Genomic DNA, 26,183 nt, shown 5'->3' on the forward strand with positions numbered 1-26,183 from the left:
TACCTAAAACAAAACAAAATCAAACCAAGGCAACCTTTTTTGTAACAAGTATCTGAAAGGACTGGTACGAGGTGATCTCGTGGAGATGCAGAGGAGCCTAGGGGGCATTCCAAGGCAGCGTGGACAGGCGTGGACAGCCAGAGGAAAGGTTCGGAGGCCGGGAGACGGCCGCGTGCGGGCTCTAGCAGAAGACAGTGGCCAGAACCGAACTCAGGACGCACACCCCGAATCCAGGGCTGAGGCAATGCCCGCCCCCACAGCCATCACAATTATGAAAAATACCACTTTTCCCATATATGGTACTTAATGTCTGTTCTTGGTAGGGCAGGACTTAGGGAAAACAGCTCGCAGGGCGGAGTGTCAGAGCCGCGGACCTTCCCAGTCTACTCCTTCCGCGCCTCTCCCGGGCTCAGGGAATGCACCCCAACCCGCGCCCGGAGTCCTACGCGCCCGGAGCCGTCGGCTCCTGATTGGTCCCGTCAGTGTCAATTCTCGTCCTGGAACCTGGCAGTTCGCTGGACGCCCCTAGGAGGCGGGGCTCCCGCCTAGGAAGCGCGGAGGAAGGTGGAGCCGGCGGAGGTGAGGGCGGATGAGGAGCTGATTCCCATCCCCGGGCCGCGGAGGCTCCGCCCACCACCTTCCTACAGGCCCGGGTGTCTGTCTGTCAAGTCCACACGAGGACCGGAATGGGTGAGGCTAGGCAGGGGCGGGGCCGTCCCTCCGAGCTCCGCCCGGAGCGGCGCCCGTCTGGAAGGGACCCGCCTCTAAGAAGGCGGGGCGGGAAGGAGGCGAGCTGCCGAGCTGGGTGCGGTGAGGCGCGCAGATCACCGCGGTTCCTGGGCAGGGCACTGGAGCCTGAGCGAGGCTGACCTGCTGCTGCTCCCGCCTCGCGCGCTCGCCCCACCCCGCCGTCGCCCGAGCGCTCGAGAAAGCCCTCTCGGCAGAAGCAGCGCCTGTTCCCCTGGACACATCCAGGTTCAGGTGAGCCAGCCCCACCGGCAGGTCCCGCCCCGGGCAGCCGGCCGGCCGAGCGGGGGCGGCGACGACCGCGCGGCGTCTAGGGTCGGCTGGCCGACGTGGGGTTCTTGGCTTCTGCGCGGCCGGGCATCGGCGCGGGCGGGCGCGAACCTCGGCGGCCACCACTGGGCACCGCATCCTCACGGGAGGGGCCCCGGGACCCCGCGCGGGCGCTCGGGGAGGGCGCCGCTGGAAGCGAACCCCCGGGGAACACAGGACGGCTTGGGGCCTGGCGCTCCCTGACACCACCCCAGCCCTCGCGCCTCGGCGCATTCCGGGGACCGGGCACCGGGCGCCCGACCTCCGCCCGCCGCCGGGGCACGCGCCGCCCTCGCCTTGCGGAGGGCCCGAGTTAGGCAAACTTTTTAACCCCTTCCCGGGAGCCGCTGTCCCCGGGACCCAGGAGAAACTGGGATGAGGTCGGGGGCTCCAGGCAGCGGTTCTTTTGGAAGTTTCGGGGGTTTTGGAAACGGAGGTAACGGGCAGGCGGCGACCGCTTGGCAGCTGTCAGGGCGTCCTCCTGAGTCAGAATCGGACCATCCTGCCGCAGACTTGCGCCCGGCTCGGTTTCCGCCCTCGCCGCTGACTTCCTCATTCGCCCGGCTGCCCTCGTCGGGCGGAGGCGGAGGCGGGGGCGGGGAGAGGTGCGTTGGGTGCGTGGGGAAGGGGCGAACCAGTGGGCGCCCAGGTTGCGGGCAGGAAGGACCCCTTCCGCTCTTCCACTTTTCACTTTTGTGGCCCGGGGAAAGAGGCCCAGGAGCGCCGGCTGCCGTCGGGGCCGCCCAGGCGTGCACCTGATTCCACTGCGCCCTGGCTGCCCCGCCCGGCGGCAGGGGGTGGGGAAGCTGGCCATGACTTAGGACCAAGCCCGGGTTATTGCATCTTTCCTGTTTGGGCCATTTGCGGGGTTTTATACAACCCCCACTTCCGCGCGCAGGGGTCCTTACCCCATCCTGTCCCGAGCCACGCCCAAAGCAGGAGTGCAGCTCTCTCATCCCTCCCCGGGGGCCCTCAGGTTCAAACTGAAACGGAGCCTGTACCTACCCTGCGGGACAAGTTGGGGGCAGGGTGAGTGCCGGGGCTGCTGCCTGCGGCCCCACCCCGCGGTGTGGAGAAGGTTCCTGGGAAGTCCCAGGTCTTGGAGACGGGCGGCTCCCTCCGCTGGGCAATTGAGAGGCCCTGCCACTTCTTGGTTCACTGCGCCCTTTTCTGGGTTTAACAGGATTTCAAAGTAACAGTTGAGTAACTGTTGAGGGGGAAGAGTGAGAGCCTCTCATGCAGTGCAACATTGTGGCCACTTTCGACTCGGTGAATCGGCCTGATAGCCTCACCTGGTGCTTTTTGGTAAGGAGGGAGGCTTCTTGAAGGCCTGTTTAGACAATCGCTCAATTAATATTAGTCAATTTAGATACAAGGCTGCTGTGGGTGGGGGAGGGTATGCAGATGTGTAATTGAGCAAATATTTAACTGACTTCTCTGTGCCAGGGACTTTGCCAGGTGGTGTGTATGTGGGGGTGGGGGCGAGGTTGAGTAAGACCTGGCCCCTGCCCACGGGCACTTTAGGGGAGAGTTGAGACAAATCTGTAGATGACTGTAATGTGAGGTGGAGATGACAGGGACCCCAGAAAGGTAGTGTGAGTCATAGGACTGGGAGAAGGGAGCCAACTTACCTTGTGAGATCCCGGAGTCCTCCCGGAGGAGGCCTCTGCCGCCGCCGCCCCCCCCCCCCCCTGGAAGTTTACAGTCTTCAAGGAGAAACCGGGGCAGAGTGCCTGAAATACAAAGGCAGCCTGTGATGTGTGTCCCAAGCATGCCACAGACAAAGGACTCGAGGAATTTCGAGGCCAGCAAGAGGGACCAGCACTGTCTGGAGGCCTCCATGAGGAAGAGCACATTGCAGTTTTGGCAAACTGAGGCATGTGTGTGGTGTTGGAAAGTGAGGAGTCATTTAGTGGATAATTGGGGGGTAATTAAAAAACGGCAAGAGAGTGCTCAGTGTAATTCGAGAGCCAGTGTGTGCCCCCAGATGGCTGTGGGGTGACACCGAAGAGCCTTGTTCTTCACACTCAGCAAGTCCTGGCAGCGCAGGTGGGCAGAGCCAGGTGCCTGGAGAGCCAGGTGCCCTGCTAGCCAGCATTGGCAGATTACCCAGCCCTGGGGGAAGGGCAGCCTGAGAGGCGCATTCTGTGGGGCCCCTGGTCTGAAGGGCACAGGAGGGTAGGGGAAAGAGAGGGCTGGGTCCCTGGCTTTCATGTTTTTTATTTTTAAACTTTTTAACCTAAGGGGTTGGAGATGGGACAACTTCTCTCTTGAAGGATGAAGGACGCATGTTAATCACAGCCTGCCTTTTCCCTGCTCTTGCTCCAGAAAAAACAAAACAAGGATCTGTTAGCTCTTTAAAAGAAGAAAAACATACTCAAAAAATGCAGCATTGTTGTGTGGCCTGGTAGGGTATTGCTAGAAACCAGGCTGGCTGGGCTTTCTTCACTTCCTCTTCTAGCTAATCCTTCAATAAAGTACTTAAGACAGCCTTACCAGCTTGACATCTTTATTTCAAAAGGAGAGGAGGGGTTGGCAGTTGTTTTCTTCTGAGCCTGGCCCTACCCTTTTCTTGGAGGGGGAGAAAAACCTAAAGCAAAGGGGGGAGGGAGGAAAAAAAAACAACAACCCTGCCTTGACAGCTTCCTCCCCAGCATCATGTTCCAAAAATATTTAGAATAACAAAATCTGTGTGTCCTCTTAATTAAACAAACGTCCTAATTTACTGAGCATAAAACAGCATCTCTGCCCGTGGGGGCAGGAAGTGCATTTTTCCTTTGTGCAGCCCCAGAGAGTCACTGCTTCTCCACCTTAACCCTTGGTGTGCTGAGCCCCTGAGCTCACAGTCTTGGGTGACAGTAGATGGAGCCCTGGCTGCCGCTCTGGGCAGTGGTGCCCTGTGGTTTACAGAATCCTGTTCTTAGACCTGGGAACAGTGGGGTCATGGGAAGAACATAGAGTTGGAGGTAGATGGAGTTCAGATCCTCACCTTATCTTACCAGCTTTGTGACCTTGGGCAAGAGAGACAATCTCCTGGAACCTCAGTTTCCTCATGTGTAATGGGAGACTCAAGCCTATCCTATAGGATCAGATAGGAGAACCGGAAGGAGTAAGGTACATAAAGTGCCTAATAAACAGTGGCTGTATAAATTTAAAAATATGTATATTATACACACATGTGTGCATTTTTTCTTTTTTTAAGCCTTTCTACCCTAGGGTTGTTGGGTGAGAGTGGGGGTGCTTTGTTTCCCAAGCTCTGAGCTCAGAGTTCTTACTTCTAAAAAGGTGCGCATGAGCAGTGCTTGTGGCCTACGAGGCCCGAGTGGTGTGGACACAGTGGTCCTGAGGCCCATCTGCTGATGCTTTTGCAGAGATGCACTTGATGAGCTGTGCTGGGTAACCTTGTTACAGTGCTCTGTGTAAGAAGATGCACAGACTGACTCCAGTCTTGATTCTAAAACCATTTCCGGAGGTCTAGGTGATGGCGCGTTTTGTGTGAAGAGCACTGGTCTTGTATATCTGGGGACGCAGCTCCCAGCTCTGACTCTGCTTGACAGTATGTTTGATTTTGGTAGACAATGCCATATTCCCTAAAAAGATTATCAATTTATGTGTCTATCACTTATGCATAGGAATGCCGGGGAAACTAAAGAGATGAGTAATTTAAATTCCTCCAAAGTGCTGCTGTTTCCAAGGCACTCTTGTACGTTGTTAGCGGGAGTGTGTCTTGCACAACTACTTTTTTTTTTTAGTGGAGGGGTACAGGGGATTGAACTTGGGGGCACTCAGTTACTGAGTCACATCCCCAGCCCTATTTTTTTTAAACTTATTTATTTATGTATGTATGTAATGTGGTAGTGAGGATCAAACCCAGTGCCTCACACATGCCAGGCAAGTGCTCTACCACTGAGTCACAACCTCAGCCCTATTTTGTATTTTATTTAGAGACAGGGTCTCACTGAGTTGCTTAGCGCCTTGCTTTTGCTGAGGCTGGCTTTGAACCTCACGAGCCTCTTGCCTTAGCCTCCCCAGCCACTGGGATTACAGGTGTGCGCCATCATGCTTGGCTACAACTACTTTTTTAAAAGGTAGTTTGGCGACGTCTGTCAAAGCATAGTCCCTCTAACTGCCTTCTAGAAATTTATCCCACAGATAAACTTGAACAAGCAAAAGGAAATGTCTGAGAATATACATTATAGCATTCATTGTCAGAGAAAAAGACAGGAAACAAGCTAACTGTCCATTCCAAAGTTGAAGTTCATCCTGGTACATCTGTGCAATGAAAATCCTTGTAGTCCTTAAAAAGATGAGGCTGGTCTACATGTACTAGAGAGGACATGCTCTCCAAGATAGGTTGTAACAGAAAACTAAAAGCAAAGTCATGGGCACAAGTGCTCCTTTTTTTTTTTTTTTTTTTTTTAAGAGAGAGAGAATTTTAATATTTATTTTTTTAGTTTTCGGCGGACACAACATCTTTGTTGGTATGTGGTGCTGAGGATCGAACCCGGGCCACATGCATGCCAGGCGAGCGTTCTACCGCTTGAGCCACATCCCCAGCCCCACAAGTGCTCCCTTTTGTAGAAAACCTGGCATATCACCTCTGCTCCTGTGCATGGGCTATTTCTCAAAAAATACTGAGACCCTGGTAGTAAAGGCTGTCCCTTGTAAAGTCCCAGGTCAGAGAAGTGAGAGTAAGAGTTCCTTTTCACAGAATGCTACTGTGTATGAATTACTCTTAAAGAGTTAAAAGTTGAAATATTTCTTATTTTTCTTCTTTTTTTTTTTAAAGAAAGAGAGGGAGAGAGAGAGAGAATTTTTTTTTAATATTTATTTTTTAGTTATTGGCGGACACAACATCTTTGTGGTGCTGAGGATCGAACCTGGGCCGCAGGCATGCCAGGCGATCGCGCTACCGCTTGAGCCACATCCCCAGCCCTCTTATTTTTCTTAACTATAAAAATAAGAGGGGCGGTGCTGGGGTTGTAGCTCAGCAGTAGAGTGCTTGCCTTGCATGCCTGAGCCCTGGGTTTGATCACCGCATAAAAAAATAAATAAAAATAAATGTATTTAAAAAAATAACAAGGGTGGGGGCTGGGGATGTAACTCAGTTGGCAGAGTGCTTGCCTCACATGCACAAGGTCATGGGTTCGATCCCCAGCACCACACACGCACACACACACACACAAAATAATAAGCGGGCTGGTTGACCAGTCTCATCTTTAAGCTGCATTGCCCTAGGTTGTAAATTTCATATTCAGTGCTGACCACTTGCAGGGAAGGACAGAGGGTCTTAGAAGTGCTTGAAAACTGTTTGGTTCTGTTGTATTCTTATATTTATGTGTGTGTGTGTGTGTGTGTGTGTGTGTGTGTGTGTGTATCTTTATTTTATTTTATGTGGTGCTGGAGATGGAACTCAGTGCCTCATGCATGCTAGGTAAGTGCTCTACCTCTGAGCCACAACCCCAGCCCCTGTTGTAATATCTTTCTCTCTCTTTTTTTTTTTGTGGTGCTGGGCCTTGTGCAGGAGAGGCAATCAATCACTCTACCAACTCTACCAACTGAGCTGTATCCCCAGCCCGGTTCTGTTGTATTCTCAACAGTTCCCATTTTCATACAGTGACCTCTTAGGCCATTAACTGATCTACTCCCTCATGTTCTGGGAATTGGTAAATGATTAGTTTTCTTTGTTGTATGAAAAAAGGAAGCCCACATGTGCTTCTGGAAAGTATTTTGGGATACCAGGGTTCCCACAGTTTGCCTGGCTCTGTCCTCTCTCCCAGAAAGCCCACCATGACCAGAAGGCTAAACCAGACCTTCATTTGGGTCCTCTTCTCTATTTTTTTTTTTTTTTTTTGGTACTGGAGATGGAATCCAGGGTGCTTTACCACTGAGGTATACCCCCAGTCTTTTGAAACAGGGTCTCCCTCGGTAGCTGAGATTGACCTCAAACTGGAGATCCTTCTGCCTCAGCCTCCCAAGTTGCTGGGGTTGCAGGTGTGTACCACCGTGCCCCCTGCTCTTCCTCTTTTTTAACTTGAGGTCATTACCTCACTATATAGAGCCCCTTTCTCTTCCAGCTCAGTTGTCTCCCAGACATCTGGCCTGTGGTTTTTCTGCATTAACAACACTGGGAAAGCCCACCTTCCTGAGAAAATGTGATCAAGGGGCATTGTGAGTGGGAGTCCATCTTTGATAGTGGGTGTGGGAGATGCTGCCCGCAGCTTGGTGGGCTCCTTTCCCTAGGGAAGGCTGTGGAAGACCCCACCAGAGTCCTGAGCAGGCCTGGGCCCTGCAAGGCAGCGTGAGGAGTGGCTGAGTCACTCAAGCACACGATGAGCCTGGCTCTGACATGGCCCTGCCTCCACATGGGCAGGCGGTTTGTGAGGAGGATGCCCTGTGGCATGGATCTGCCCCCAATGCCCCTACCTGCCCCTCGTAGGGCCCAGGGGGAGCTGCCGCGTGGGTCTGATGCGAGTCTTTAAAAAGGAACTGAGCCTGGCTGTGCTGGAATTGGGCCCTGTTTTGCCCCCTTCCAGCCTGTGGTGAGTCAGTGCCCAGGCAGGTGGCCGGAGCAGGGCCCTGGCTGCCTCAGACTGAGGACTCTCCTGCAGCTGTCCTCCTCCCCATCCCTCCTGCTGTGGCTGCAGGGAGCCTCACAGGACCTGGGTCACCACTGAAGGGTGTGACTTCCTGCCCAGGCAGGTTGGGCCGGGGCCTGTGGAGAGGTTTGAAGGTAGTTGCCCCATCCTGAAGTTCCCCGGGACCTCCAGGTCCTTATGGCGAGGAGAAAGGGGGCCCCTCTTGCCCCGGGGGCCCACACTGCCCTCCAGTGTGGGGAGCTGTAGCTGATTTCTTTCTTGTAGAAGGTTATCACTGACCAAAGGGACATTTACATGTTGGAAACTTGGGCCTGAGGTTTTCTTCCTCCTTTCATTTTATCTTCAGCTCTTCTTTGTTTGCTCGTTTGGTTCTGGGGCTGTACCCCTGAGCTACTTGCCCCACCCTTTTTATTTTTTGTGAGACAGGTCCCGCTCATTTGTCAAGGCTGGGCTTGAACTTTAAGTTCTCCTGCTTTAGCCTCCTGAGTCGCTGGGTTTATACCTCCGTCCCTGGCTAATTAAAAAAAAAAAAAATTTTTTTTTTCCCCACTTAAAGAAGGAGTGGCTTGCCAAGGCTCCTTCTGTGAATTGGTAGGAAACCTTGGCTCCTGGTTTCTCGCAGCCCCAGTTCTCGTTCTCAAAACCAGGAGGCTGCGTTTCCAAGTTTTTAAGCGGCTCCATCCCCTCAGCTCCGTGTGGTTTAGCCAGCAACACGCTCACACTCCCGCGGGTCTTTCCACCCAGGTCCTCTTCCGCGCCCCAGTCTTTGCGGGACGAGGTTAAAGAATGGGAGAGGGATTTGGGTTTCTCTGAACTTCTTCCAGGTGGGTGGGGCCCTTGGGCTGGAAGTTCCCACAGCTCAGAAAAGTCGGTAGCTCGCATGGGGTGGTGCCAGGCAGGGGTGGGCCATTCGGAAAGCCACATGGCTCCCACTGTCCTTTCACCAGGCCCGTGGGGGCTTCCAGTAACTTGACTCACTTAACGTCTCTGGGGATGGATTCTCAACCTGGAACCTGTGGCACAGGGAGCAGAGCAAGGGCTTGGGGGCAGGCAGACTCGGGACCCCCCCAGGCTCTGCCTCCCAGTGAGCTTCCGCCTCCCCAGCACAGGCTGCCTGCCTCTGAGGACTGTGAATCTGTGAAACGTCCTTGTCCTCGACCTCCTCCTCCGGGTTGTATTATGGACAGCAGCATTTATCCTCGGGTGGTAGGAAATATATGTTTGAGTTTTAGAGATTTTAAGTTTGTCCCACAAGGTGTCCCTTGACAGCAAGGTGCGGTGGCTGAGATGACGGGAGCAGGCTGCCAGCAGGCGGCAGGCACTGTGTGGCCTTGGTGCCGGGGCTTCCCAGGCCAGCAGCTTGCTCCTAGCCTGATGCCACACGCTGGTCAGGCCGCTCCGAGCTGGCCAGAGCATTCAAGGAATTAGATGAATAAATAATCGACCTCAAAGCCGTGGAGGCACCTTTATTTGGAGTGGTCCTTGCGCAGAAGCCACTGCTTCCTGTGTTTTACGTGAAGTCACTGGGCTGCGGAGGGCAGCTTCCTGTCTGATAAACACAGAGAGCGGAGGCTTTGGAAGTTTGGGTGACTTAGTCCCCTGGGCAGAAGGAGGGAGCTGTTTAGAGCTCACTGGGCCGTGAGGAGCTGGAGGTCAAAGCAGGTCTCTTTTATCACTGTCCCCAGGCCGCAGCCTCGTGCCTGGCACAGTCAGCCTCCAGTCCTTGTTTCGTGAATGGGACTGGAGTCTCCCTGATGCCTTTGCTTCAGGTGTGGGCTGGGGCTGGGGACAGAGAGGCCCAGGCAGCCAAAGACTCAGGCGTGCCCTGTAATGATGTCTCCCAGCGAGGCTGGGGACGCACTTGGGAATCCCTGGGCTGAGAAAGGTGGTGGTGGTGGGGGTGTTTCAAAGTTTGAGTTGTTTTTCTTCCTCCTCCTCCTCTTCCTCCTTTCCCCCACTGGCGTTGGGGACTGAACCCGGCCTGAGCCTGCCAATAAGCACATGCCCTGCCACTGAGCTGCGTCCCCAGCCCTGGTTTTTAATATTTAAGAGCCCACTATTGAATGTAAAGGGAATGGCCCTGCAGTTTCTTTGCCATCAGTTGACAGGGACTCCTCGCGGTCTTGCTGTGTGTCCTGCACTGTGCTGGCTTTGGTGTGGCTTCACCAGAGTTGGAAGGCTGAGAGAATTCCCTGGCCCCAAGGAGCCTTTCCTTCTAATAGGGAGTCAGGAGGTGGGGTCTGAGTGGTCAGGGACTTCCTAGCATCTTGAGCCAGGTTTCTGGAGGCTGGAGTTGCCCACGAGGAAGAGGGAAGATGTGGGAGGGGCAAGGGAGGAAGGGACAGGGGTGGGCAGAGCTGTGGCCCCAGCTTTGTTGATGATCGTCAGGGTTAAGTGTGTGGGCTCCTGTGTGTGCCGGGCTCATACTTGTTCCCAAGAGGTAGGAAATCATCCCATTTTGCAGATGAGGTCATCATGCAGGGATCAGACTCTGGTGCTGTGACTGTAGCTGGAGGAGTGGCCCCATAGATGCCTTTGCCCTGCGGGTGGGCACCCATGAGGGGCATAAGCCTCCCCCCTTGCCAGTTGGCCCAGAGGTTGTCAGAGGCACGGAGCTCTGGCCCCTGGTGGAATGGGGCCTCGCGTTCCATGCTGAGCTGCCCACTCAATGGGGTCGCCGTGTTGCCTTGGCTACCGGCTTCACCTTTAACTCGAAGCCACTATTTCAAGTGAGTGTGGCTGGTCCTCAGGGAAGGCAGGTGAAGAGAAGGGCTGCTGGCGTGAATCCAGGCCTGAAGGATTCCTGTTGCGCCTGCCTGCTTTGGCTGGGCCCCAGGTACAGCCCAGGCCAGGGGCCTGAGGCCTGCCACCTTCTCCTGGTGGGCTCCTCTTGGCATCTGCAAACTTGCATTCTTGCTTTCATGTGTCTGCCTCTCCCGCCCTTTGTCCTTTGGTGGCCATACTCGGCTCTCCCTGTGTGCAAGGCACTGGGCCAGGTGCTGGGGTGCGAGGGGAGGGATGTCTTCTAGCAGGTACAGGTGCCGGGAGCCTGGGGAGGCTGAGAGGGCTGCCTGGAGGAGGCTGCGTCTGAACTGATCGATTGCAAGGTGTGGACAGGGCAGGGCTTGTCCAGGGCTCAGGGCTGGGACCTTGTTCAGTCACTCAGACGCCATCAAAGTTCTGTTCAGGGGTGATTCAGGGTGCCCAGAGCCTTGTGAGTCACCTGGGCTGGTAAAAGGTTTTTCTTGGGAGCTCCTGGGCCCAGCTCCCTCCCAGGCCGGGGTAGCCCATTAAGCCAGGCTTCCTTGTGCCATTTCCCGGGAAGTGGGAGTGCAGGCCTCCACTCCCAGGTCATTAATCTCCCATGGATTAATGCTGGGAATTCTGCCTGTGCCCTCTGGTTGTGGTGCGATCATTCCTGAAGGACTTGGGGTGAGGTTTTTTTTTCACAGAATGTTGAGAGGCATCATTGTTATTGGACCAGTTTCCCTTTCAAGACAAGTAAGGAGCAGGTTGTTTAGAGGGTGAGGGTTATAGCAGCGGAGCTGGCAGGAAGCGCGTTTCCCCCTCACCCCGGCCACTCTTGCGTCTCTCTGAGTTTCCTGTCCACACACACGTATTTTACATAATTGTAAGCAGAATGGATACTGTGTGTTCTCACTTATGGGCTAGAATATGAAGTTTCCTATGTGGCAGCAGTGTCCACAATGAATATTTTAACCGCCATGTTATGGTCCACTGAGGGGAAGAATCGTTATTTACATTGCCAGAAAGTTCCATGGGTTTTATTGACTCTTGGAAATTCATTCATTCAGCAAATACCTCCTGAGCATCCACGTAGCTTTCTGCGGGCCAGGCCAGGCCAGGCCACAGGTGCCCGAGAGGTCCTGGTTGGGCTCTTGGGGGGCTTGGGTCTAGACCCGGGAATAGCAAGTGCGTCCCTCTGGTGTTGTGCTGTGAGATGGGTCAGAGGACGAGGTGGCTTTCTGGGTGCCCAAATCCAGTTGATGGAAAACACGTAAAACCACTTTGTCATTAGTGGTGAGGAAGCTTAGCCATGCGGACCCCGGAGCTGGGCAGTCTTTCCAGAGCTCCTTGGAGAAGATCTTCCACCTGCCGCTGCCCGCCTGGTGTGTGCTGGTGGCAACGAGGCCTGGGCCAGAAAGCCCCCTGGGAGGCCCTGGCAGAGAAAGTGGGTAGGAGGCCGTGGGGGGTGAGGATGGAGGTGGAGGTCTCTGGAGCCTCCAGATGTCACAGCAGGCATCTTGGGCTCTGCTGTGGCCCTCCTCCCTGGCAGGATCCAGGGATTGTAGCAGTAAATTGCAACAGTTTAGTTTTGTTGTAAAGAGGAAGTTTCAGAATCCTAGTGGCTGCTTTTGAGCCAATATATGCTTGTTGTGAGGGGGGCTGGGCACGGGGGAGAGGCTGCTGGCCCTGGCTGGACGCTGGGTGGAGGGGCTGGTTGGCCTTGTGTTCTTCCTTGCCAGGTGCAGCGCTTCCCTCTCTTCCCCAGCCCAGCTCCCACCCAGTCGGTCTGACCTGAAGTCTGCTGCTGTCTTAGCAAGAGAGGAGCTGGGGTTGGGAAAGAGGCAAGACTTCCCGGGTGCCTGCTGCAGGGCGTCCAAGGGGCCTGGGACCTGGGGAGGGCGCTGTCCTTGGCCCTGGGTGTTTTAGGCTTCACCGGCCCCTCACACCCCTCCCCTGCTCGCAGTTTGGCTTTGTGTGGGTGCCAGGCCTCTTGGGTTGAGGTTTGTCATGGTGTCTCCTCAGTGACCCCCGTCCCCTTAAATGTGCACCCAAAGCAGGAACAACAAAGTGAGCCCTCGCCCAAGCTGTTTTTGCCACCGCACAGGGTGACCTGGCGTCATTGCTTCGAAATTAGTAATAATGAAACACCCCGGGAGGATTTCAGCACTCGGTAGACGACCATGCTCCCTCCCTGTGAGGTGAGGTGTCCCGTTCCTTCATTCCTGTCTTCTCTTTTGCTGTTTTGCTGAAGACTACCTTTAAAAGTATATATAATATTTAAAAATATTTACTAGCCAGCCAGGCTTTTCGGTTGGCTGGTTGGTTTTTTGTGATATTGGTGATTGAACCCTGGGGGCTCGGTCAGCTCTATTTGTGTTTTTTGGTCCTAGGAATTGAACCCAGAGGCGCTTTGCCACTGAGCCACATCCCCAGCCCTTTTAATTTTTTATTTAAAGTCAGGGTCCTGCTGAGTTGCTGAGGCTGGCCTGGAATTTGTGATCCTCCTGCCTCAGCCTCCTCAGTCATTGGGATCACAGGCGTGCACCCCCATACCCAGCTGCTTCTTACTTTTTGAGTCAGGGTCTGGCTAAGTTGCCCAGGTGGGCCTCAAACTTGTGATCCTCCTGCCTCAGCCTTCCGAGTTGCTGGGAGCCCAGGTGTGAGCCACTAGGCTGACATTTATTAGTGATTATATTGGAGGAGGGAGAGCAGGCACAGGAGGAGAGAAAGTGGGGGGAGGAGGTGGACATTCAGAAGGTGCAGCTGGACTAAATCCCATTTTCCTCTAGTTTATCTGACACTGTTCTAGGTTCTGGGATGCTTCATTTAATAGAGCCATCGAAGTCCCTGTGGTTTCCATGCTAGTGGGGGACTCTGAGGGCACTGCCCACCCCCCCCCTCCGCTGTGGCCCTCCCTAGTTTTGGCACTTGCGTGGAGAACAGGAGTCAAATGAGGGACAGGTGTCAGCTTGCTGGGGCTGTCCTAAGAAAGTGCCACAACGTGGGGGTGCAGGCAGCAGGAATGGACTCTCACAGTTCTGGAGGGGGATGTCCAAGATCGAGGTTCGGTGGTTGGCTTCCTGTTTCTCCTGTGTCCTCGAGTGGCCTCTGTGCCTGCCCGTATCCTGGTCTCGTGTCAGGACACTAATCATGCTGGATTAGTGTCCACCCCTAGGACCTTGCTTTAATTTAATTACCCCTTTTAAGGCCTCATTTCCAAATGTCACGTTCTGCAGTACTGGGGGTGAAGGCTTCAACAACTGGCGGGGGTGTCCAGTCTGTGAGGGGGAGGGTGTGTGCACAGAGGCAGACCGTGGCTCAGAGTGGAGCTCTGGGGGCCCAGGGACATTCCACTGGCCTTTTTTCATTGAGGAGGAGCACCGAGTCCTGCCCGCAGGATGCTGCTCTGCCATTTATGTACCTAACTGCTCGGGTCCCAGTTTCTCACCTGTGAACGGGTTGATGAAACCTGCTTCTGGGTGTCCTCTGGGCACTGACGGTCATGTGGAACACACTCGGGTAGTGTCTGCTTCATGAGGCCCTCCCTGCACCTGCCTCTGCACCTCCTCCTTCCGTCCTGCTGCCGTCCCCTTGCTCCCTGGTTCCACTTGGGATCCCTTTAGTGACGCCTTGCCTCGCCTCGTCTTCAGGGGCCCTGGTCCACCCTGCCTTCTGCCCAGGCTCCTGGGCTAGGTGTCCTTGGAGATGGTCCCTCCCCATGAACCCTTTATACTCCAACAAGGAGTAGAAAACTGGCGCAGGACTCTAACTTAAGCTGGGCTGCTGGCCAGTGTTGGGCGCCAAACTGCAGTTTGCCGCCGCCACCTTCTTTTTTGTGCTGGGGATTGAACCCGGGCCTTGTGCACGTGGCAGGCACTCTACTCACTGAGCTGGTCCCCAGCCTGCAGAGTGCCCCGCCTGGGCCCACTGCTTCCAGCCCGCAGTGCAGGGCCACCCACTGACATGCTGAGCTCGCTTCCCCTTGTAGGGTCACCACCAGGATTTGTCCCACGCCCTCCCTGTGTGCTTGGGAGACAAGAGAAGGGACTCGACCCCGAATGTGGATCGTCCAGACCTGGTTCAGCTTCTCCTAGCGCCCTTGGGTAGAGGGCTCTACTTCCCTGGCCTTCTACGGCCGTGGGCCATGAACGGAGCGTCTGGGTTCCGTTCCCCTCTCTCGCCTACCCTGCTGCCTCCTGCTCACGCCCATTGCCCTCACCCCCACTCTCCCACTTGCCAGCTGACGGACCCTGGGCAGGTACTGCCACCTTGTGCCTCTTTTTCCCTATCTGTGTGTGAGGAGAAGAAGAAATACCACAGAGGGTTTTGGTGCTCGGTTACTGTTTCATTCATGTGCACTTTGCCCAGCATGGTGACTGCTTATATATTAAAAACCTATTTTAGGCGCCTTGGCGCCCGCCTGTAATCCCAGCAGCCCAGGAGGCTGAGGTAGGAGGATTGCAAGTTCAAAGTCAGCCTCAGCAAAAGCAAGGTCTTAAGCAACTCAGTGCGACCCTATCTCTAAATAAAATTCAAATAGGGCTGGGGGTATGGCTCAGGGTTCTAGTGCCCTTGACTTTAATTCCTGTTCCAAAAAAAAAAAACAAAAAAAACTATTTTAGTGGCGCAGTGATGTGATGCACGTCTGTGGTCCCAGTGTCTGGAGAATTGTAAGTTCAAGGCCAGCCTGGGCAATTTACCAATATCCTGATTCAAAATAAAAAGTAAAAAGGGCTGCGGATGTGGCTTAATGGATCAGAGCTCCCAGGTTCAATCCCTAGTCACCCCCCCCAATCTATTTTAATCTGTTTTTCCTATCACTTTATAAAGCTTTATGCCATATCCAGGGTATTATAATTAAAGTCTCACAGTCCTGTGAGGGTGGCAGTATAAGCATGCCCGTTTTATAGCAGGGAATGTTGAGACTCCAGGAACCTAACAAGACCAGGTAGCAAGTGAGGATCTAAGATCCTTTCCCATGTTCTGATTTTCAGGCCAGTTATTTTTCACGACTGCACCCCCCCCCCCGCCCCTTCCCACGTCACTTAAACTGGTGTGGGTGATGTTTGTGACATTGGGTTTCATAGACTGTGGAATAGTGGTTACGGAGTCCTGGGAGTCCTGGTTCGGTGTTGGCCTCCTAGTGCCAGGTGTCAAATCCAGACCCTCAGGTGGCCAGCAGTGTGGGTGGGCAGTCCCCGGGGCACCTGGCTCCTGATCTCTCTTGGCCTCCCCCACAGCCTCCTCCCGAGCCCACCAGCATGCTGTTCAGCCTGCCTTCCGCACAGCCGGCCTGCCACCCCCACCGGGTTCCTGTGGAGGAGGAAGAGGAGGCTGTATAGCACCAAGCTGAGCCTTGCGAGCTTTGTCAAGATCCACTTGCCTAGCTGCAGGCTCTGTGGAACCCACACGCCCCCCTAGTGCCGCTCTCCTCCCACACTGTCCCCACTCTCCTCCCCCACTGTCCCCACTCCTCCCTTGCTCCATCTGTAGTGAGTGCTGGGCTTCTCTCTTATCAGGAGGAGGAATAGTGGCCTCCTTTCAGCCTGAGACTGAGGAACCGACAGAGGCCTTGGAGCCTTGTGACCTCACAGTGGGGAGACGGGATGAGGGGGCTTCCAGGTGCAAGGCCCTGTACTCGTGGCCACTGCAGGATCACACGTGTTCTTGGAAGAGCTGTGTGTTCCAGGAGGCTTCAGAGGGCCGGCTCTTCCCCTCCTGGACAAGTCCAGGCTTTAATCATCTCTGGTTTGATAGAGTGGATCGATCCCCCCCCCCTGCCCAGCCCCTTTCTTCTGGCTTTCAGACAAGAATGCAAAGAATGTGATCCTCCTGCAGACCTGAGCCGCGATCAGGGTCTGGGGCCAGACTCAGGCTCTTCCGGCTCTACCAGGCAGCTTTGTGGTGCCCAGACCCTGGGACATTCCCGATTGGTTGTGGTGGGTTGGGAGTCCTGGACTCCGGGTTGTTCTGGGCCCTCCCCTCCAAGACAGGGGAGGAGCAGTCAGGTTCCTAGGTGTCTGGAGGGAAGTCTGAGCAGGGTCCCCTCTGCACTTAACTCTTCCTGTCACCTCACAGCTGCTGTTTGTCAGGTCCTACCAGGAGCTTGGCAGGATGTCCCCTGTGCATCTGCTGCCTCGGTGTGTCTTCAGGGGCAGGGCTCAGAGTCCCCAGTGAGACCTGCAGAGTGCAGACGCCAACAGCAGCCGAGTTCAGACACCCCTACCTCGGAGTGCTGCTGTGTCCAGGGCGGTCACTCACCCGTGGCTCGCTCTTAGTCGTCCACACTGTCCTGCCAAGGCGGCTTGGTAATTCCCGTTTCACAGATGAAGGAAAGGAGGTTCAGGATGATTAAATAACTGGGCCAGTTAGCCAGTGAGTGCAGGATCTGGCACCCACATCCAGGCCAGCCTGACTCAGGAGAGCCCCAGGTTCTGCCCTGACCCCAGCCCGCTCTGGGGTGCATGTGTGTAACCATCTCTGTGTGGGGGTGTCTTCTTGCACAGGTGTGTGCGCGGGGAGGGGTAGGGCTCAGCCCCCAGTGGGATGGTGTGGCCCAAGCTGCAGCTCGGGGGCAATGCCGTTTCTTCCTCTTCTCAAGTGCAGCCTTGGCCGCTTTGGAACCAGGTTGTGGTTCTGGTAGAGGAGCGATTCTTGGTGGGTGGTAAAATAAGCAGCAGCCAGATTGCTGGTGAAGGACGTGCTGAGGTCATCCTGCCAGCAGCTCCCTGCTCCAGGACATCTGGGCTTGGCCAGCCTCAGACAAGGGTGCCATGCAGGCCGCTCTAGGAACTGTAAGTTAATTATTCTCCTAAGTGTGAGATAAATGGATTTTATCTTCACTCCATTGTCTGTATCTGGATCGGCTTCCCTGGGCAGGCGGATGCCTCTTGTCCCCCAACTTCTCTGGAAAGCTTGTCTCTGCTCTGTGTGCCTTCTCGTGCCCAGGGCTGGCACCACTGGCTCAGCTGAGAAAGTCCCGTGGGGCAGAAAAGTGGGGAGGAGATACAGGAAGCCCTTCAGTCTCGGGTTTCTTCTTGGAGGCCAGGCTGTTAGGGGGCTTGTTGTGGCCCAGGGGCAGTGACCTCTCTTCCTCTCCCACGCAGACTCCCACTGTGGATGGTCCTGGGCACAACCCCACAGACCTCTTCATGAGACCATTGTGTCTTTAGAGGGTAAGGAAGGAGGGGATCCCTCTCCAGGTCCTCATGCCTTAACCTTGGTGGGAAAGGGGGCCACAGTGCCTCCCCCCCTTTGAGTGGGAACAGCGGGTCTCCAGGAAGTCCATGGACTGCACTTGAGCTCTTTGCGCCCCTCGATGTCAGACACAGGTTCACACCTTCAACACACTCTCTCAGGGTCCTCGCTGCCGACCGAGAGAAACAGAAACCCTGGCTTTTTTGTTGATACTGCGCGTGTGCATGTGTGCGTGCGTGTGGCAGTTAAGGGCCAAGTACATCAGGCATGAGGGTCTGTTCACTAGACTCGGGTTCTGCTGTCCCAGGGGTGTAGCTGGGAAGCAGGACAGAGGCCTCCCTCTCTCGGATTAGCTGTCCTGTCACTTCTGGGCGTTCTTTCAGCATGGGCTAGGCTGGAGATGGAGTGGGGTCTTACTGTATTGAATATAACCAGCTTTGATCTGTTGTTACCCTGACTCTTCTTTGTTCTTCCACCTGGATTTTTTTCCTTCGTTTTTTTTTTTTTTTTTTTTTAAGGTGGTGGTCCTAAGGCTTGAACTGGGGCCCTCACACATACTTGACTGCAAGTATTCTATCACTGAGCTACACCTCCAGCCCTTTTAATTTTTTATTTTGAAATAGGGTCTCATTATGTTGCGAAGGCTGGCTGTGAATTTGCAATCCTCCTGCCTCAGCCTCCCAAGTAGCTGGGAGTACAGGTGTGCACGCACCATGCTGTCAGTCTCCCTGAGCCTCCGAGTCCCTCCTGTTTATGCAAAGGGGACAGCATGGCACCCGCCTTAGCTCTGTCAAGGTTGGCAGGAGCCCGCGATTTAAGCCTGAGAGATGAGCATTGTCTGACAAGTGCCAGGTTGTTGAATTGCTGCAGCTGCCTTCTTACCTGGCTGGGGCTGGGTCCCCACAGAGATGCCCCTTGGCTTTGGACTGGAGTTCTGCCTGGCCTAACTCACCATGTGATCTTGGGCCAGTCACTGGAGTAGTCTGTGGCTCGCCCAGTGAGGGTTGAGTCAGGTTTTTCAAACTGTCAACTGAGATTCATGGTGGGTCGGGAAATCGCTTCAGTGGGTGGCACAAAGTATTTTTAGAAGTGAAATAAAATAGGATTGAATGGAAAATACCAGCGTGCACAGCATGTATACATCATTTCGTGAAGCTTTGGTTCCACATGTTTGTCTGCATTTGTGATGAAAAGTTCAACATTTAAAATTTTTAAAAAACAGCTGGGGATAGAGTTCATGGCAGGGTGCTTTCCCAGCACATGTGGGGCCCCGGTTCCAACCCAGCACCACAAAAAATAAATGCATAAAATATATATATATATACACACACGTGCGTGCATACGTGCACACATGTATAATTCCATTGTGGTTTGAGATTTAAACAAAACTGGAGCCCAGCATGGGATGTCTGAGCCCCGTGTTCTCTCCTGGGGGTCTGTGGTCAGCTGTGTCTTGCAGGGACTCCTGTTCGCCGCTGTGGCTGAGTCTGCAGAGGGACAGAGACCCTGCAGGATCAAACTCCTCGACTGAAGGGCTTGACCAAATTCTGGGAAGTGAGCTGCATTCCTGGGGTGGAATAAATCACGTTGAGTTGGCTTAGGCAGGATGTGACTCCCAGCCCCTGAAGGGGGCTGAGGGCAGCGTCTCTGGTCTCTGACTGACTCATTGTGAGCTCACCCGGGCACAGACGTCTTGGAAAGGGGCTGCGGTGTGGGGGAGGGCCTGGCCTGCCACGGCCACTTAGCATTGTGCCACCAGTGGCTGCTGGATGCCCACAATGCACAGAGGAGGGGCAGGGTTGGCCTGGCAGCCAGATCTGGGCAGTGGGGTGGGGGTGCCCCTCACCTGCACATCCTCTCCTGCTCCTCCTGGTTGTCCTGGGGGCAGCTGCGATTGTCCCATTTACAGGTAGAGAAACTGAGGCCCAGGGGGCCAGGCCACCCTGACTTGTATTCTGTTGGCTAAGTGTTGGGTCTGGCATCTCTCACCCAATCCATCAGCCTCCGAGTCTGGTTCTCAGGCGGCTGTGAAGGTCAAGCGTGAATATTCACCTTTGGAAAGCCTCTCCTCCTCGGGGATGAGGCTCATCAGAGTCCACTTAAATGACTGTTTGATTGATTCAGGAAGATTGTTGCTGATCCGTGGCCGGCCATGTGTCTCCTAGAAACAGAACACATTAGTGTGCATCAGATACAGCTGGCAGGAAAGTGGAACGGCAGGAGGACAGTGGCGATGGTGCTTGGCGGTCACCAAGAAGCCCTGTCCTGACCCCCTAAAGGGGGAGGCAAGCGGTGGGGTAGTCACATGATGTTTGGACAGTAAGGTCTGGGGTTGTTGGGCTTAACATTAGTCACTTAGATGTGTCTGACGGAAGCCAGGTGTGGTGGCACACACCTGTAATTGCAGTGGCTTGGGAGGCTGAGGCAGGAGGGTCTATCACAAGTTCAGGGCCAGCCTCAGCAGCTTAGTGAGACTCTTGTCTCAAAGTAAAAATGAAAAGCACTGGGATATAGCTCTGTGGAAGAGTGCCTCTGGGTTCAAACCCCAGTACCGGAAACCAGGGAGAATGGACGGCAGAGACTTTATTTTTATTAGACTTGACTCTTGGAATTTGGACCCTTGGGAAGTCTGTATACTCCCCCATTGCTTTGGGTCACTTTAGATCAGGTTTTACTCAGCACACACCTTATGTTGGGCAGTGAGGACCTGGTGGTGACCAGATTCTGTCCCTGCCTTATAGCTCCCTCCCCAGGAGGAGAGGCAGGAAGGCTGTCGGTGGCAATATAACTCCATTTTAAAAATCACTCCTTAGGGACTGGAGCAGAGCTCATTGCTGCAGAACTTAATCTAGCACAGGTGAGGCTCTGGGTTTGATCCAGCACCTCTCCCCACCATGCACAAAGTAACAGAAATTAAAATAGAAAACTATTTTAAATATTACAAAGAGAGTAACCACCCCAGATGTCTGGTGGGTTGTGAACTGAGTGGTCTTCAAAAACTGTCTAGTTCCCGACCTTGGACTGGACTTCTCAGCAGTCATGATGGGGGCTCAGAAAACCATGTTCTGCACTTTCCCATTGAGTCGGAGGCTGTATAATTAAATCTTTTGAGTATGGTTATTTTTCTGCCTTGAGTTTCAGCAAACTGTGCTCACATGTTTGAGGAAAGAAAAAACCATTCTATCAGCGGAACTGAAGGGGAGGGACAGAAGGGGAGGGACAGCTTCGCTGCAGGAGTCTGCAGGGCTCAGGTTGCCCCTGCGTGTGTGGGCAGCCCCCCCCCCCACTCAGGGGGGTTACCTGCAGGAGGGCTGGCAGGCGCCCAGCACCTCCATCCCCAAACCCAGCCAAGGAGTTCTGTCCGCCCTTTCAGACCTGGGGGAGGTGAGATTGACGGTGCTCCTGCAACTTGCTTTTCTTTGCAGTTTCTTGCAGCTGAGTGAAAGTTCATTACCAAGTAGGTGAGACCCACGTGTGATCTCACTGCAAAAATATTGAGCCAGTTTAAGGCAAAGCCCATGCAGAAGGCTCATCTGCAGATCAGCCCCCGTGTCTGCGCCTCGGCTCTGGGCCACAGCTGCCTACCCCACTCCTTCCTTTCTTCCTCCCCTACCTCCATCCTGTGGACCTTAGCCCTGAGGACAGTAGGGGTGGCCCTCAGCATGGCCATTCTGTGGACAGCCAGGATCCCAGAAGACACCTGCAGACGGGTCAAGTACTGTGAGCAACATCGCGGGGACCTCATCTGCCAGTTCACCACCACTGGGCTCAGTCAGTGCTTGGACAAGAGGGGCAAGGGGACGGTCCTGCCTTCCTGGAGGTCTGGGGCAGATGGCTAGGAGGCAGGCAGAGAAGCAGAGGTGTTAGGAAAGGTGTCTGTAGGGCGGCACAGTGGAGAAATCTAGAAGGGCGTCCAGCCTGCCTGGGCGGGGACGGAGCACAGGCTGTGCTCTGGAGTGGAGTGTGGCAGACCAGGGGCTGGGAACGGAGGTGGGAGACACTGAGTGAGGCACTTGGTGTGTTCCAGAGGCCAGGTAGCTTCTCTAGGCCAGGTGGGCTACCGTGCTGAGTGACTGGGCTGTCCCCAGCTCACTGCATCCCACCCTGACTGATTTGGTCCCTCATTTACTATGCAGAAGTCCTGGGGCTGCGCATCCGTGGCCCTGAGGCGGTATCTTCTTAGTTGGGGAGACCCTGTTGGACAGTCCCCTGCAGTCAGTGTGACACGTGCCACCTGAGGTCTGTGCCCAAGATATTTTGGACAGAACTGGCCCTGGAGCTCCTGGGATACAGTCCTTTCTCACATGGGGGGGTGGAGGCGAGGCCATGTCAAGTCCCAGGACCCTCCCTGCGCCAGGTTCTTTAGAGTCACAAGTGGAATCTGGCTGCTGCCTCTTCTCACAGCATTTGATCCCTCGCCCAGCCTAGGCAGGGAGGCTGGCCTTCCCCCTTAGGTCCCTCCTGGCTGGCGGGGTACTTTCCCTCCGCCTCAGCTAAGGTCAGGAAGGGTGATCTCTTTAAAATACAAATCTCATGATGTCATCCTCCCCTCTTCCCTCTTTGTCCCTACAATAAAGTCCACATTCCTAAATGGCTGATAAGATCCTGGGTAAACTGCCCCCTTTCCAGCTCCTGGGATTTCATCTCATCCCAAGCTGAACACCCTGCCCCCACCCCTTTACTGTGTAGGAGCAAGAAATCTACACAAAATTCTGGTGTCTCTCTTTTTTTTTTAAATGCACTAAAATCATACATAACCTATTCGTTCATGCTCTTAACATGATTTGGTCAGTTTCTTTCAATTCTGGTGTCATTTTGGAAAAATTACTGGTCCCGGGTTGTACTCAAAGTTGAGTACTTGCTTTGCCTAGGCCCCGGCTTTGAGCCTCAGCACTGCCAGAAATTATTTTTGAATTGACAGATAAAAATTGTGTGGGTCAGCCCATTTTAGAGATGTGCCGGTGTCCTTTTTGACGGCCTGGGCTCTACTCGGTACCAGCAGACCCTGCCTCGCGCAGTCAGGTGTCCCTGGGTCCTCTGGAGTCGCCCGACCTCTTTGTGCAGCCTCTGAGGAGGGAGGGGCAGAGGCTGGCTCTGGGCTCTGGAGCTCGATTCCTGCTTGGCCTTTTCTCTGGTCTGGTTTCCTTATCTGCTTGGCATCAGCAGGAGCACAGAGCTGGGGTTGGAAGAGGGCTAATGGAAACAAGCCTCAGCTTCTTCTGTAAGCAAACAACATTCCTGAGGCGGGAGGGGGCACCCGCAGCCCCTCTGTTCCTCTTTGGCTTCTGTCTTTTGGGCTCAGGGTAGCCAGGGGGACCCCTGCAGCCCCCAGCCTGGGGACTGGTTAGCTCATGGGTGGGTTGGTGGGAAGGCTGCTATAAAGTGGCCACCCCAGGACCTCCCTGGAGATACTGCTCTCTAGCCCTGGTGTTTGGCGGGAAGACTCCATTGTCCTGCTGAGCCTCAGGGCTGCCCTTGCCTGTAGGTAGGACATCTTGCAGGTGGGAAACCTGAGGCGTGGGGGATAGGTGACAGCCGTCAGTGCCCCACCAGATTCAAATCCCCAACCCAGCTCTTCTGCAGGCCTGTGCAGCCCGTCAGCAGCATGTCCCGGACCTGCCTGGAGCCTTCCTCCTGGGGTGCACTCGGTGCCCACCCCACTGGACAGCGCTAACAGGTTCCTTGCTGCAGGCCCTGAGGGTCTTGGAGTGTAGTGCTGCTCTGCATCCTTGTCCTCGGCTGGTGGGGCTTCCAGAAACTTCACGTGTCATTCCTAGGAAGGCTGGGTGGCCACTAGGTCAGTGGTCAGAGTAGAAGAATGGCAAAAATCAGATTCTGAGCCAAGAACTTGAGTTCCTCTGATGGAGGCTCCTTTTGCTCCTGGGAGTTGGACCCAGAGGGTTTTACCACAGAGCCGCCTCCCCAGCCCTTTTTATGTTTCATTTTGAGACGGGCTCTCACTAAGGTGCCTAGGTGCTCCCTTGGCTGGAGCTGTTTTTTCTTTTTCTGAAGCTAGGATTTTGAGGCGCTAATAGCTTCGAGATCTCAGGAATTGTGTGCAGGGGACTTGGGGATGCAAACCCAGGTCTGTCTGACCCCAAAGTCATGCCTATTCCATTCCGTTGTGGTGCATTACAAGCAGTTACCTTGGGATTTGCAGAACCCGTGTCCCCTGCCCTGCCCATGGCTGGGGGTTTTGCAAGTTCCATCTCTGTGTTCTGAGTTGACACCAGAGGTGGGTGGCTGTGGCACTTGCTAGGCAGGTGCACAGGCCGAGGGCTTCTGGGACCTGCTCATGGCATCCCAGTGGGAGCAGGGTCCCTTCAGCCAGTGTCCTTTCCTGGGTGTTGGTCTGGCAGCAGGTGGTAGGTGCCTCCACCTCTGCCAATCACTTAATTTTATTCAGAGCTTCTTGGGGGTAAGCAATGAATGATCTTCACTATTTCTCTTTGTAGATTAAAAGCCCCCAAATTTCCTTTCTGATTCGGGGTATAAAAATCAGTCTGTGAACGGCATGGTTTGTGTGGCAGATGAAGTGGCCATGACCCTCACATGTGTCTGCAGGCTGCGTCTCCCTGCTCCCTCCTGTACGCAGCCTGAGAATTTCTACCTCTTAGAAACCTCCCTGTTCAATCCTCCCACTCCTTTGTCTTGTTCCTTGTTGGTTGACTGATGAGTGCACTCATTCATTTGTTCCCGAGCGGAGCCCTGCTCCAGGCCTGTGCTAGACATTTGGAGTTGTAATGATTGAGACCTGATCCTTGTCTTCAAATACAACTGCAAGTAATTACAGTCCAGCTGTTAAGGTTACTGCGTGGAGATGAGTGCAGCGCCCGGGGGGAGGTCCGTGGGGGAGCAGGGCCTTTCAGAGGCAGAACGTGTGAGCTGAGATCTAAGAGGGTCCTTGGACAGAGGACATGTCTTCTTTGAAGCCTGAGCAGTGAGCAGCGTGGGATGTGAACAGGGAATTGATTGAGTGGAGTGGAGAAGGACAGCTGCAGAAAGGAAGGGCAGAGGGAGCTTGGGAGAGTCATCAGCGGGTCACAAAAGGCTTGTTCACTGGACGAGACGTTGGGGGTTTGGAGGAGGTGTGGACCTGTTCAACCGTCTGACCTGGGCCACCACTAATATCCATAAAATAGGAGGTAGTGTAAACAGAAACGTGAGCTGCAGTCACCTGAAGGTAGCCGGGAGGATTGAGTTGAGGGCCTTGTAAGAGAGGCCAGGGAGGCCAGGAGGGAGGCATTTAGCAGCCCCCGAGAAGGCCAGGCCGTCGGAGATGATGTAGAGGCTGCCAAACTCCAGGTGAGGAGTCTATGGTGACTACTGCAGGGTGGCCAGGTGGACAGTGTCTTTCCCAGAGATGGAGACCCAGAAGAGGTGGCAGGCTTGGGAGACATGGTGTGGGGAAGGAGGGTGGGATGTTGCTTGTGGGCCCTCCACTGGCGGCCGCTCTTGGGGAGGTGCTTCGGGGGGGGGGTCTGAGGAGTGCCAGGGAGAGCTCCAGGTGGGAAATGATCTGTCTGGGGTCACAGTAGTGGGAGCCATGGACTCCCTGGACTAAGCCTTCGTGGCCATAAAACATTCACTAAGTAGCATTTGGTGGAATTCCCAGGACGGGACAGGCTGGCACAGCCATGGGAGCGATCCCTGCCCCCACACGTGGCTACACCTGTCTCCATTACGCATCTGGACCGCACCTGGACCCGCGCCTGGACCGTGTGACGCAGGTGAACTTTGCTTGTGAATCACAGGCTGAGCTTCTGAGTTGGAGATTGGGAGGGAGCTTCATACCCTGCCGGGGAGGCATGTCAGCTTCCTTTTCCTGGTTTGCTGATTTATTTTTAAATTGGGGTATTCGGGGTCTTTATAGTTTGCAGGGTTGAGGATTGAGCTTAGAGCCTCATGCATGCTAGGCAAGTGCTACATCTCAGGCACCTGGGATCTTTAAAGCATAGGCCAGCAGCTGGGCCAGCCTGTAATCTCTGGGATCTTTAAAGCTGTGGCCAGAGGGTTGCAAGTTCAAGGCCAGCTGGGCAATTTAGCAAGACCCTGTCAAATTAAAAATGTTTTAAAAGGGCTGGGCCCTGGATCTGTTGTATACACAATGTATATGCAGATGAATATAGGTTGAATTTAGGTCAGCTCTGATTTTACTATACTGGGTGTGGTGTTGCACACCTGTAATCCCAGAAACTGACTGGAGAGGCTGAGGCAGGAGGATTGCCAGTTTGAGGTTAGTCTTGGCAATTTAGCAAAACCCTGTCTCCAAAAATAAACAAACAAACAAACAAATAAATAAATAAATAAAATTAAAGGGTGGGGGAGTTAGCTCAATGGTAGGGTTCAGTCTTCCAAACTGTCAAAGTAATTTAAAAACCACAGTCTGTTACAAGGAGAACAGTCATTCCTGGCTGGAAGTGCACCCATGCTGGTCATTGTTTGGGCCTCGGGGTCCTTTTGCCCTGAGGACTGTCTCGTGGAAGGGATCTAGTGTGGGTGCTTCAGAGCCTGGAGACCACTGGCCGTGCAGGACCTTGGCTTCACGGTGATCTGTTGCCACCGGCACCTTAAATCCCACCC

At 54.4% G+C, this 26,183-nt stretch overlaps 1 protein-coding gene across 1 annotated transcript in view; it reads left to right on the forward strand.

The window, feature by feature from the left end:
• Positions 1–775: 775 nt before the first annotated feature.
• Myh9 (myosin heavy chain 9) overlaps positions 776–26,183 on the forward strand; it is an 81,813-nt gene continuing 56,405 nt past the window's right edge. The window contains exon 1 of the mRNA XM_005322297.4: positions 776–981. The gene's annotated coding sequence lies outside the window, so the exon portion shown is untranslated. The remainder of the gene's footprint in view (positions 982–26,183) is intronic.

Source organism: Ictidomys tridecemlineatus, chromosome 6, assembly GCF_052094955.1.
Source record: "Ictidomys tridecemlineatus isolate mIctTri1 chromosome 6, mIctTri1.hap1, whole genome shotgun sequence".
Taxonomy (NCBI): domain Eukaryota; kingdom Metazoa; phylum Chordata; class Mammalia; order Rodentia; family Sciuridae; genus Ictidomys; species Ictidomys tridecemlineatus.